Raw genomic sequence first — 12280 nt, forward strand, 5'->3', positions numbered from 1 at the left:
GTGAGCCGAGATCGTGCCACCGCACTCCAGCCTGGGCGACAGAGCGAGACTCCGTCTCAAAAAAAAAAAAAAAAAAAGAAGAAGAAGAAGGGCAGCCTTTTAGTTTTAGATCTAAGTCCAAAGTACAAATGTGAGCAGAGCGGGTTCTTATGGAGGGAGCCAGTCACATGGGGTCTAGGACAGAGTAACAGTTCAACCCCCTTAGACCCATCCCTTCTCTCTCTGTTTCTCCTTTGACTGCGAAGTTAACAAAAGAATTTAATCGCATTCTAAATGCAAAAGCCCTGTGAAAACACTTGGAATTAGGAAAAGAGGAGAATACGACAGTTTCTGCCCTCAAGGAACATAAAGTCGAGTTCACAGTCTCTTTCTCTTTCAGCCTCCTCTTCTCTCTCTCATTCCTTCACCTAGCAGGTGCTAAGCAGCAACTGTATACCCAGACATTATTATTTCTCTTGCCTTTTCCACCTTTAATTCCTTCTTAGCCCTTTCTGCTTCCATTTCTATCCCAAAATATAAGCCACAAAGAGAAATTTGGGGAATTAGAAGGAAGAGACTTTAAGGGAAAATGTATATGTCATTGGTGCATGTGTCAGTTTTCACTCATAGCTTGGTTTGGGGGAAGTCAGTGTTTTTTTCCTCTTGCTGAGGAAATTTCTTCTGAGCCTTAGCCACATCCCACTTGCCCAGGTCTTCATTCTTTTCTTTTTTTCTGGCATATATCTCTACTTCAAATTCAAGTTGGTTGTGGGTCTTCCACCTACTTTGTAGATGGAGGTGTGGGGGTTGATGCCAATCTGACAGTGATCAGCACTACAGAGTGGAATGGGAACCTTCTCATCCTCCCGCTAGGCTTCCATCCCAGCCCCCAGGCCTCACCTTACCCTCTCCTGCGCAGTGGGGTTCATTCCAGGATGCCCTCCCAATAAAGCTGAGGGCATGAGGGCTTCTAGAATGGCAAGCACTTTGGAGGCTAGGAAGGGAACAAATCTTTAAATCACTAGGTACTCTTTTTACTTCTCATCTTGCTTTTAATCCAAGTCTTTGGTCTCTTACTTGCTTGCTTTCTTCTCACCCAGGACAGAGTCACAGAGACCTTGAAGAATGGGGGAGGTAGAAAAAGGAGAAATGCAGGAAGGAGGTGTGTTATGGAGTTATCCAGTGGAGGCTCGCATCCAGCTTTATTTTGCCTCCAAATATCTTGCATCCTACCTGTTAAGAAGTTTGGAATGCCACTATTCCATAAATCTTAAAGGAACTTGAGTCTTTCATTTAAAAATGTGTCCCTAAAATGTAAATGTCCCTATGTGGAACAGTACTTAGCCAACAGTAAATTTGAGAGGAGGGTCTCAAGGGGCAGTGTCACCAGGAAAAGACAGAAAGGCTCCTCTTCCCAAGTCAAACCTTACCTTACTTAACCAATTGTATTTCCTCCCTCAGATGATGCCATATCTCAGTACAGGAGAGAAAATAAAAGGTAGAGAGACTTTTATCCAAGCATCCCCTGACCCCCAGGTGTACACAACTGAACCTGATGCAATGACAATCATGTTCACACATAAAACATCTGGCTAAAGGCTAAGATCACTTCAGATTTCCGACATACATTTTCCTAAGCAGAGCATTTTTCTTTAATTTTCCTTAGAAAAAGACTGTAAAGTAGCTCCACAATTCCCACATCTTCATACTCCACCCTGCACTCAAGTTTTCCTGGGACAGGTATCTCTGTGTGTGCATAAATCTATTTTTATAGCATATGTCTAGGAACCCCCACGAGGAGCCAAAGTTTCAGAGAGCCCAGCGACTATGTAACTCCATGGAAGGGAGGCATGATATTACTCTCTGTTCACGGGAGTGTACGCACAGATCTTTTCTCCTCCTCATGGTCAGTTTTCTATTTGTGATTAGTAATTAGCTTCTCTTGGTACGCTACGATCTATTACAAAAGCCAAACATTCAGGGGGCGAGCTGAAATGACAAAATTTGGCTATAATTTATGTTGGCCCCTGACATATATATTTTTTTAATGGTTTGGTCTCTAAGCAACTGATCTCTTAGCAACAAGAAGCACCTTTATAAAAGATGGCACACGAAGAGTGATTGCCACAAAAGCCACCCGGTTCTTAAACAGCCGCGTATCATTAGCAAAACTCACCATCTTCAAGAGTCCAAAAACTAGAAGTGACCAGCAGACCCAGGTAACCTTGATATTTGCACATTTTCCTGGAAAAAAAAAAACTCATGCAACTATTGAAGAGAACAAAATTCTTTGAAATATGTTCATTTTTGAGGTCTTATTAGTTGGTCTTGACTAACTTTTAATAATAGTATGTATTCTTTTAAATAACTGCTTTTTGATTTTTTTAAAAAAACAAACGTGATATTTGTGATCAGAAAACAGTTCACTTGAAATATTTCATTGGCATGAGAATGGAAGGAGGGGAACAATCTATCCGTTTCAGAGTTTGTTTCTGTAGGTTTTCATTTGATGGGAAAAAATCCACATCATGGCAAAAATAGGAGTATACAGAATGTCACCCAAGTGGTGTGCACTATTAGGGAAATACGTGTATTTATTTTCTAATTTATTTTCAAACTGCTTAAATATTTAAAGAGTAGCAAAATAATTAACTTTCAAACTTTAGCTTTTTAATCCAATGTCGATTCCAGTAGAAAGTGATAGTCTTTTGTTGCAAGTGTTCAAGGACTGGTTTTTTCATTTGCTTTCATTGCTGTAAGAAAAGATTCATTCCAAAACTAAAAATAGGAAAAATTACAGGCATCTGTACCTTGTTTGCTTTTTTCAGGTACCCAGGGATTGAAGACTTAAATGTCTTTCCAGAAAATTGGAATTAGAAATGAGAAACAATTGTTACTTCATCTGTACTCCTTCAATAAAGATTGTGTAATTATAAACCCACTTGGGGTACTCAAAGGGCATAAAAAAGGAGATACTTTATGGGGATGAAATAAAAATCCTCCTAACTGAGCTTGGAAATAGTGTTACACAGAGATACTGCAGATCTAAGAAAACAGACTAGAAAACTGCAGTTTCAATAAAGACAAGTTGAGATAGTGACACATCGTTTTATTTTTTATAAGAACTGCTTGTACCACTTTCTCTCTTTTTCTTTCTTTCTTTTTTCTTTCTCTTTCTCTCTCTCTCTCTCTTTTTCTTTGTGCCCTTTCGGAGGTGCAAATACCTCTTTAAATTGAACTGTATGCTGACATTCTCTTGGAACCAGAAAATGGGATGCTTTGTCTGAATACAAAGCTTGGTAATGGCTCAGGGCATTCAAAACCAACACAATCCCACAAATTTTGGGACTTACAGTTGCTCCTCTAAGCAAAGGCACCTCAATAGCACATTATGATTACATTTTACTTTAAAAGCTGCATATGCCTTGTATTTCTGTTACTGCTACCGACTTCAGGCAGGAAGAATTCATTTTTGTGGTGGCTTTGCTTGGAAGTTAGAAAGTTGGGTGTTTTAGATTGAATTGCAGAAATTTTTTAAAGCAATGTGCTATGAAATCACAGAGAAGCATATAGGTTTGTCCTTCAGAACTAAAATTACATGTACTTGCAGTGTGGTAATTATTGTAGAAATGGTTTGTGGCTTTAAAGTTAAGGAACTTGCATAAGTAATTATAAGATGTAACTTGTGTTGGCTATGTCTGGATATGTTTTCAGTTTTAACTTTACTGTAGTTTCCTAAAATACGAAGGGTAGTTAACATGAAAACAAAGGTATGGTAACATTTATATTGCAAGTGGCCGCTAAGTTTTTGCAGTGGTTCTTCGGGACTTTGCAAATCTAGTCACTGTGTCTTTTGAGTTCATGTGTTCTGAGTTTTATCTATACATGAGGAAACAAGGGGGTCAATGGGACTGTAGAGCTTGTCATTTTGGCTGGCATAATGAGCCGTCTGACGAAGATGGACAAACTGCTGCAAGACGTGAGATAGACTATGAAATACTCTGATTAGACTGGCTGCTGTAGACTAAGCCAAATCATTCTGCTGTGTTAGGATTAGTTATTTCTGAGACACACACATACATTCACACACATGCGTGCATATGAATGGTCTCAATATAAATCTGGAAATCAAAACAAGCCTCTCTATCAGTGAGAGCTTCCCAGGAAAAAGGATAGTTTTAATTTTGTGAAGGATAGTTTCCATCATAATCTTTATTTAGTGTCTAAAAGTCCTAGACAAACTTGATGGCTCTTTTCCTTCAAACCTCAGGCTGGAATCTGGTGTGGGGCGGGCCGGGGGGACACAGCAGCTGGCAGGCACACTGTCAAGTAGTCCTGCTGTAGGGACGATCTATGTTACGAATGAATCCATTTACTTTGGACACTTTACTACCTGAATGGGAACAATCAGGCAGGAACTTGTTCAATAACTACATGGTTGGCCTTTCAACAGAATTTTTAAACTCTTATAAATAAACTATACTTGGGATAATTTAGTCTTTCTCTGGTGAGAAGGAAACAAGAAAAAAAAATGTGAGCAGCCACTCTTGAGTTAGGTGCTTGAAGGGGACTGGGCAATTTACAATGTGCAGTTTTGCTCAACCTTTACAGCAACTGTGCAGAAGTCTCAGTGTCCCCATTTCACACATGCCTAAGCCAGACCCAGCAGTTTACCAGATGTTACCTAAACAGTAAATGGCAAAGCTGGGATTTCAACCCAGGACAGTCTGACGTCCAAGCCTGCGCATTTTCCTTGTGTCAGAATGGCACAAGTAGCAATTTAAAACTGACACTAAATAGTCCCTCTGGTCTTAGTAAAGCAAAAGCTCTGAGTAGGGCTGGAGGTGAAGATTCAGGCATCTTTTCACAGAAGAGACTCCTTAACCACTGGTTCTACTGGTTGGAGTGACTCAGGTCCTGTGTTTTCAAGGCTGCCATTGGCTATGAGCCAGAGGTGAGTGCTCAGTTAGGCTGTGGCTGTGGTGGCCACAGGCCATGGCACCATTTCTTGCCATGATGCACACCCCAAGTGAAGTGGGGTAGGACTCTTTGAGGTTCCCTTTCTGTGTGAACAGTTCTGAGAACAGGGCTTCCTGGATGTCCCCTCCCACCCTGACCCGGGCCACAACAGTTAGGGACTGCACAAGCAGAGCGGAAGCCAAACCACAAGCGGAGCAGAAGCCAAATCCAGAATGGGCCAAGTGACATGTCACCAAGTTAAGGTGAAGGAGGGAGAGCCCAGGTGTGGCTGGGGCAGGCCTGAGAGTGGGGGTGAGATGACGATAGAGAAGGCACAGCTTTCTCCCCAGCGTTGCAGGATTTCGGTGTGTCCCCTCTGGCTTATGGTGTTGCCCCTTCTTTCTTCTTCAAATACCCCTGACAAAGGGAGCAATCTTAGAGAGTTTATTAAAAAAAAAATCTTCTCTGAAATAGTATTTGGGCAGGAGATGATGTATACAGGAGCGAGGGCCAGGGAGGCTGTAGCCAGCCCTGGAATAAACACTCTGTGCATCTCTATTTCTTGTGATCCTTCCATCACTCAGACACCTGGAGCATCGTGCCTAAAGCCAGACAGTTCATGTAGGTGGGATTTGAACTCAAGTCTTTTGGCTAGAAACGCGTGGCTCTTTCCTACAACTGGGAAATATGATGGTATTTGTAGGCAGATGCAGATTCTGAGGTGGTCTGCCTTGAACTTGGCATGACCATCAAGTGAATAAGGAGAGAGCTCTTCACCTGTTACACTTCAGTCCATCCCCAGAGGAGGGAATAACGCTCCCAAGAGGCATTAGAGGCAACTTCCCATTTCTTTTTCCATTCCCTCCCCACTCAGGGATATCTATGGGTAATTCCTCTAGTCATGAGTCAAAGGGCTGATGGGCAGCTCAGGAAGTCTGAAAAGAATGCCCAGTAATAGTTTCAATTTTTGTACAAAAATCAGTAATAATCTTTGTGCAAGTAATCTTCATGCCTCTACTTCCCTAGGGTCCTTGTCTCCAAACAGACATGTTCACCCTGCTTGAGTTCCTGCCTGGTGTGTGGTGCTATTGATGCATATGGCTGGTACATTGACACCACACACCTGCCGTGGACAGCACGTCACGTGCCCAGTCCCACTCTCTACCTGGTGCAAAGGAAGTCTCCTTTTATCTGGCAACTCTGGGTAGAAGAAGAGGGCCACTTATGTCTTTTGTGTGTGTGTGTGTGTGACAAAGTTTCACTCTGTGGCCCAGGCTGGAGTGCAATGGCACGATCTTGGCTTACTGCAACCTCCGTCTCTCGGGTTCAAGCAATTCTCCTGCCTCAGCCTCCCAAGTAGCAGGGATTACAGGCGCCTGCCACCATGCCCAGCTAATTTTTTGTATTTTTAATAGAGATGGGGTTTCGCTATGTTGGCCAGGCTACTCTCAAATTCCTGACCTCAGGTGATCCACCCACCTTGGCCTCCCAAAGTGCTGGGATTACAGGCATGAGCCATTGCGGCCAGCTGTCATTTTTTAAAAAGCATAGCATTCTTACTCTGGGAACTGACTTAGAGGTTGCTTAGTTTGGACTTCTCGGAGGTGAGGGGCCTGAGTTGAAGTGATTTTCCCAAGGGCTGTGCAACTAGGCAAAGGTGGGATAGAGCTCAGTTCTCTTGACTCCCATTCCAGTGCTCTTTCCTCTGTACCATAATAGTTGCTATTCCTAAGAAGAGGGTGACAGTAGACTATTACCCTTATTTTACAGATAGAAAAACTAAGGGCATAGTTAGATTAGGGATAACTGCCACTCCAAAACTATGAAAGTTATTAAATCTATGAGAGTGATTTAACTAATTGCTTCCCTGGATTAAAAATTTTAATTCTGCCTGCTGAATATAAATATGTAAGGTTCAGCATTAAAATGAACACATCAGAGTGTCCAAACACTATTCTGTCTGTTGATCATATAGTTTCTCTCCTGTATAAAAAGTGAGGAAGGGGGTCGGGTGTGGTGGCTCATGCTTGTAATCCCAGAATTTTGGGAGGCCAAGGTGGGTGGATCATGAGGTCCGGAGTTCGAGACCAGCCTGGCCAACATGGTGAAACCCTGTCTCTACAAAAATTAGCTGGGTGTGGTGACGTTCACCTGTAGTCCCAGCTACTCAGGAGGCTGAGGCGGGAGAACTGCTTGAAACCAGAAGGGCGGAGGTTGCAGTGAGCCGAGATCACGCCACTGCACTCTAGCCTGGGCGAAAGTTTTTTGAAACTCCATCTCAAAAAAAAAAAGTGAGGAAGGGAATGGAAAAATGGTCCCTCCCATTATGAAGCCTGAGGTCCTAGCCGAGTATGCATTTATGGAATCCCTGAAAAAGACAAATCATTGTATATCTGCATATCTGTCTATCTCAACTGTCACAGCCAAACTCCACACCAAAAATCATAACCAGGGGCATTGTAAGCAGTTGGCCTTGTGGATTTTTCTCCTGTTGGACCAGTTTTTTCCCCTATAATAATTACAAACTTCATACATGAGTTTGGTACTACTCTAGAGGAGGCTCTAGCAAAACTACCCTGCTGTAGAGGAGTAATTACAGGAACTCTGCAATTCTGATGACAGTTCTAAAATCATAATGTGAATGTATGAACTCATAAATATACAGTTCTCTGTGCCAGGTTCTGTGCTAAGACCTTCACATAACTTTTCTTATTTAGTGTTCACTACCTATGATGTCGATATTCTGAGCACCATTTTCCAGATGAGGAAGCTCAAACTCTTCTGCCAATGAGGCCAACACCATAGAGTGGTGTTTGTTTATAAAATGTATATTTTATTGCACTCAAATGATGTACCTGGCACTGGTCTAGATGCTGGTGCTAAAAAGTTAAATAAGACATGATCCTTGTCTTGAAGAAGCTCATAGCCTAATGAAGCTCATTTCCAGTCACATTTGGGAACTTCTGCTCTTTGGGGCTAGTCTAATAGCACATAAGAGATTTACTCAGGAACACATATCTTGAAGGTTGGGAAGGGTTGGAGAAGAAATACTAGGATAGGAAAAGATACAGCTGAGGTTAAAACTGAAGGGAAAAATTGAAGATGGACAGAAAGTTGGCATTCACAGTGTGTAGAATACAATGGGCACAAGCATGGATGAGAGAGTGCCGGGTTGTGCGAAAGGGTCAGCCAGCCTGGTGTTTCTCTCTTGGCTGAAGGAGTTCCACATTGAAGCACAATATAAACAATGAACTTGGTGATATAGGACAATGGTAGAAAATCCTAAAGACCAAGCAAAGGAGTTTGGATGTAGTGAACAAATAATGAAGAGCTGGTACAAAATCTTCTGCTGATGCAAACACTGCTGGCTTTTTAATATCACCAGATTGTGAACACCTATTATGTAAAAAGTACCAGAGGAAAAGATTTTTGTCAAAGTAACATTGACCCTGATGGGGGGATAATATGAACTAGAAGATCAGCCTTTGGAAATACTTGGACTAATCAATCAAAGAGTGGCAGTAGCCACAGAGGATACAGCTTAACCCAAGACTAATTCAGAGAAAACAATGGGCTTGGCTCAGTGAGTAGATATGGGAGAAGAGAAGAAGGAAAGAAAACCAAAAGGATGGTGGGATCCCTAGAACTAAAGAGAAGTCTAAGGCTTAGCTACCTGGTTGGGTAGAACTGTGGTTGAGCTAGTTTGTCAACAAGGTTTAGATCTTGTAAGTTGTCCACCCAAGTGAGAACATTCCTTAGAGATGTTAAATATGTCACCCAAACTATAAATCAAGACACATTGGGTCTCAGAAAAGATGTACTCTTCTGAGAGTACAGGAAGACAGGGGAATGATCTGGAAAACATCATTTAGATGATAAACTATTAGAAATTTCAAGGTATTATAATTTTTTATGGATATGTTAGGGTTAACTGGGTAGTCAGAACTTTAGGCGACTCGCAGGCCTGGTTAGAGGGGTCTTGCTCCTACAGGTGCTTGAAAGAGCATCTCTAAGAATGACAGAGGTACAGAACAGAAGATGTGGAGACCACAGACTGCATGACCTGGGTGATTAAGAAGAGGGTGATAAAAAAGAATCAGGACAGAGTATGAATAAGAAGTGACCAGAGACTTGAGAAGAGAACCAGAAACAAACTGAGCCACATGGTTCCAAGGAGACGTTCTCTGCGAAGGCAGCAGAGAAGTGAAAAAAAAAAAATGCTTAGACTTGCACATAGTTCATCAGACAGGGTGAGAGGGAGGCCACTGATACCCTCAGAAAGCAATTTGGGAGGAACAGGAACCTAGGAAACCAGACTGGGTGGCCGGTGTTGTGGGGGTGGAATCCCAGAGCCTAGTCAGGCCTCCAGACCCACAGGGCCACGTGCTGAATGAACACAAGACAGTCAGTCTAAAGACTTGGGCCTCAGCAGAGACCCATTTTGGAATCTGTCTGCCTGTGTAGCCTGGGGATAGTCAGCTTGCAGTGGGAGGAAAGAGCATGAACTCTAGAGTCAGACGGATGGATTTTAGTCTTTCCTCAGAAAGAAACCAACTGTTGAGACCCTGTCAGGGAGATTTAATCTCTACTTCTTCATCTTTAAAATGGAGCTACTTCTACTTATCTCACACAATGGTTTCCTTTTTTAATTTTAAAGACTCAAATGAGATAAGATGCCTATACAATATGGGGGAGGTGTTCAGTAAATACCAATTTCCCTAGAACAGTGGCTGGTTATACTGTGTTACTTGGAGTATGAGATTTCTTCAGCAACTTCTAGAAGCTGTTTTTAAGGTGAAGGGGTTCCAGGTAGGGATAGGGATACTGATTGGAGGAGCTCCAGCTACCCACACCCCAGTCTTACCAGAGAACTGGGATCCCCCAAAAGCTTTTGCTTAAGGTGGTGGGGGAGGAAGCAGAGACCAAACTACTGGGACTAGTAATGAATTCAGCAAGGTTTCAGTTCAGGATACAAGGTTAGCATCCAAATTCCAATTGTATTCTTATATACTATCAGCAATCAATTGGAACATAAAAAATTTAAAACAATTTCAATACAGTAGTACCAAAAAAAAAAAAAAAACAAACCAAAGAATACTTAGGAATAAAGCTCACAAAAGATGCCTAAGACCTCTACACCAGAAATTACAAAACATTACTGAGAGAAATTGAAAAGGACCTAAATATATGGTGAGATATATCACGTTCGTGGATAATTGGCTGTATTGATCTATAGAGCCAGTAAACTGCCACTTAAAATTTCAGCAGGCTTTTTGGGGTAGAATTTCAGAAGCTGATTTCTAAAATGTATAGGGAAATGCAAAAGACCTAGAATAACCAGCCGGGCTCGGTGGCTCACGCTTGTAATCCCAGCACTTTGGGAGGCCAAGGCGGGTGGATCACGAGGTCAGGAGATCGAGACCACGGTGAAACCCCATCTCTACTAAAAATACAAAAATTAGCCAGGCGTGGTGGCGGGCGCCTGTAGTCCCAGCTACTCGGAGAGGCTGAGGCAGGAGAATGGCAGCAACCCGGGAGGCGGAGCTTGCAGTGAGCCGAGATTGCGCCCCTGCACTCCACCTGGGCGACAGAGCGAGACTCCGTCTCAAAAAAAAAAAAAAAAGAAAAAAAAAAAGAGACCTAGAATAACCAATGTGTGTGTTTGTTAGGAACCTTTAAGAAGCAGGTGGCAAGACTGCATTAAACATACAAGAGGTTTACAGGGGCAAATGATTGGGAAAGATAAAAAGGGAGGGAGCAGGAGTAAGCCAAAAAGCTTTCAGTCCCCAGTGTAGTCTGAAATCTGTGAAAGAAGAGAGGGAAGGGTGAGTTGTGTGGAAACGGCTTCAGACCACAGTATAGCTCTGAGACAGTTTCAGCCAGCAGTAGGGAACCCCCAAGCAAAGGTTGCCTGTTGGAAGAGTCCTGCCTTGGCTGGAATGGGCTACCACTAGTACCCTTACCATGCTTGTCATTGTTTAGGAGCTACCCAGAGAAATATGGCCTTTCTGTGAACATGGTGGTGAATCCATAGGGTGGAACTGTCAACTATGCTCCAAATAGTAGTAGTAGTGGTAGTTGTTGTTGTTTTAAAGAGATTTGAGCAGTGCACCTCCATGGCAACCCCATAAAGTAATTAAAAAAAAAAAAAACCAAGTTGGAGAGCTCATCCTCCAATTTACTAATCTTGCTTTTATATTTCAAGACTTACTATAGCTATAGTAATCAAAACAGGTTTGTGTTGGCAAAAAATAAACATATAGATTAATGGAACAGAACAGAAGATCCAGAAATAGACCCATGCATATATTACCAATTTTTAGTAAAAGTACTAAGACAATTCAATTTGAGGGGAAAAAAGGGCCTTTTCAGCAAATGGTGCTGGATATATCCATAAGAAAGAAAAAATAATAACCCTATTAACCCTTACCTCATACCATATACAAAATTTAACTCAAAATGGATCATAGCCTTACATATAAAACCTAAAACTATTACACTTATAGAAGAAAACAGGAGGTGACCTTGGAGTAGACAAAGGTCTCTCAGAACACAAAAAAAGTAGGAGCCATAAAGACACTTGACAAACTTGATCAAAAATTTAAAACCTGATCCTCAATAGACACAAAGAAAATAAAGCAGAGCACAGACTAGGATAAAGTATTCAAAATACACGTATCAGACAACTCGAATCCAGAATATACACATAAAAAAAAGTCAATAAGACAGCCCCATTTTTTTAATGGGAAAAAAGATTTGGCCAGATGCTTCATAGAATATATATGAATGGCCAGTAAGTTCATTGGAAAAAGCTCAAAATTATTAATAATCAGGAAAATGAAAATTAAGATCACAATCAGATACCTCTAGAATGGCTAAAATTCAAAGACTGAGAATGTGAAGCAACTGGAACTCTCATATACTGCTGGTGGGAATGCATTGGAACCTCAGAAGATAATTTGGCAGTTTCTTAAAAAGTTAAACATACACCTGCTATACAGCCACTGTTAGATTTTTACTCAAGAGAAGTGAAATGCATGTCCACACAAAGACTTGCACACTGACATCCATCATAGCCTTGCTTGAAACAGCCAAAAAAAGGGGGGGGAAAGAAACAATGGAAATGTTCCTTAAGAAGTGAATGGGTAAACTGTGGCATAGCTATGCAATTGAGTACTGCTCAGCAATATTAAGGAACAAACTATTGATATGAACAATAAGAATGAAACTCAAAATCAAAATGCTAAGTAAAAGAAGCCAGACGAAAAAGAGTACAGACTGTTTGATTATAATGACAATAGAATTCCAGAAAGCACGAACTGATCAATAATGACAGGGAGCA

The 12280-nt window shown here is 41.6% G+C and overlaps 1 protein-coding gene across 4 annotated transcripts in view; it reads left to right on the top strand.

Annotated features, from left to right (window-relative positions):
* Positions 1-12280, top strand: part of LOC100589061 (aromatase) — a 128215-nt gene that overhangs the window by 55565 nt on the left and 60370 nt on the right. Inside the window, exon 1 of one of the 4 annotated variants that reach the window (XM_030814095.1) lies at positions 2064-2198. The exons of the other annotated variants lie outside the window; for them this stretch is intronic. The gene's annotated coding sequence lies outside the window, so the exon portion shown is untranslated. Of the gene's footprint in view, positions 1-2063; positions 2199-12280 lie in introns of those variants that run through there. 4 annotated transcript variants of the gene reach the window in all.

The sequence above is a fragment of the Nomascus leucogenys genome, chromosome 6 (assembly GCF_006542625.1).
Source record: "Nomascus leucogenys isolate Asia chromosome 6, Asia_NLE_v1, whole genome shotgun sequence".
NCBI lineage: Eukaryota > Metazoa > Chordata > Mammalia > Primates > Hylobatidae > Nomascus > Nomascus leucogenys.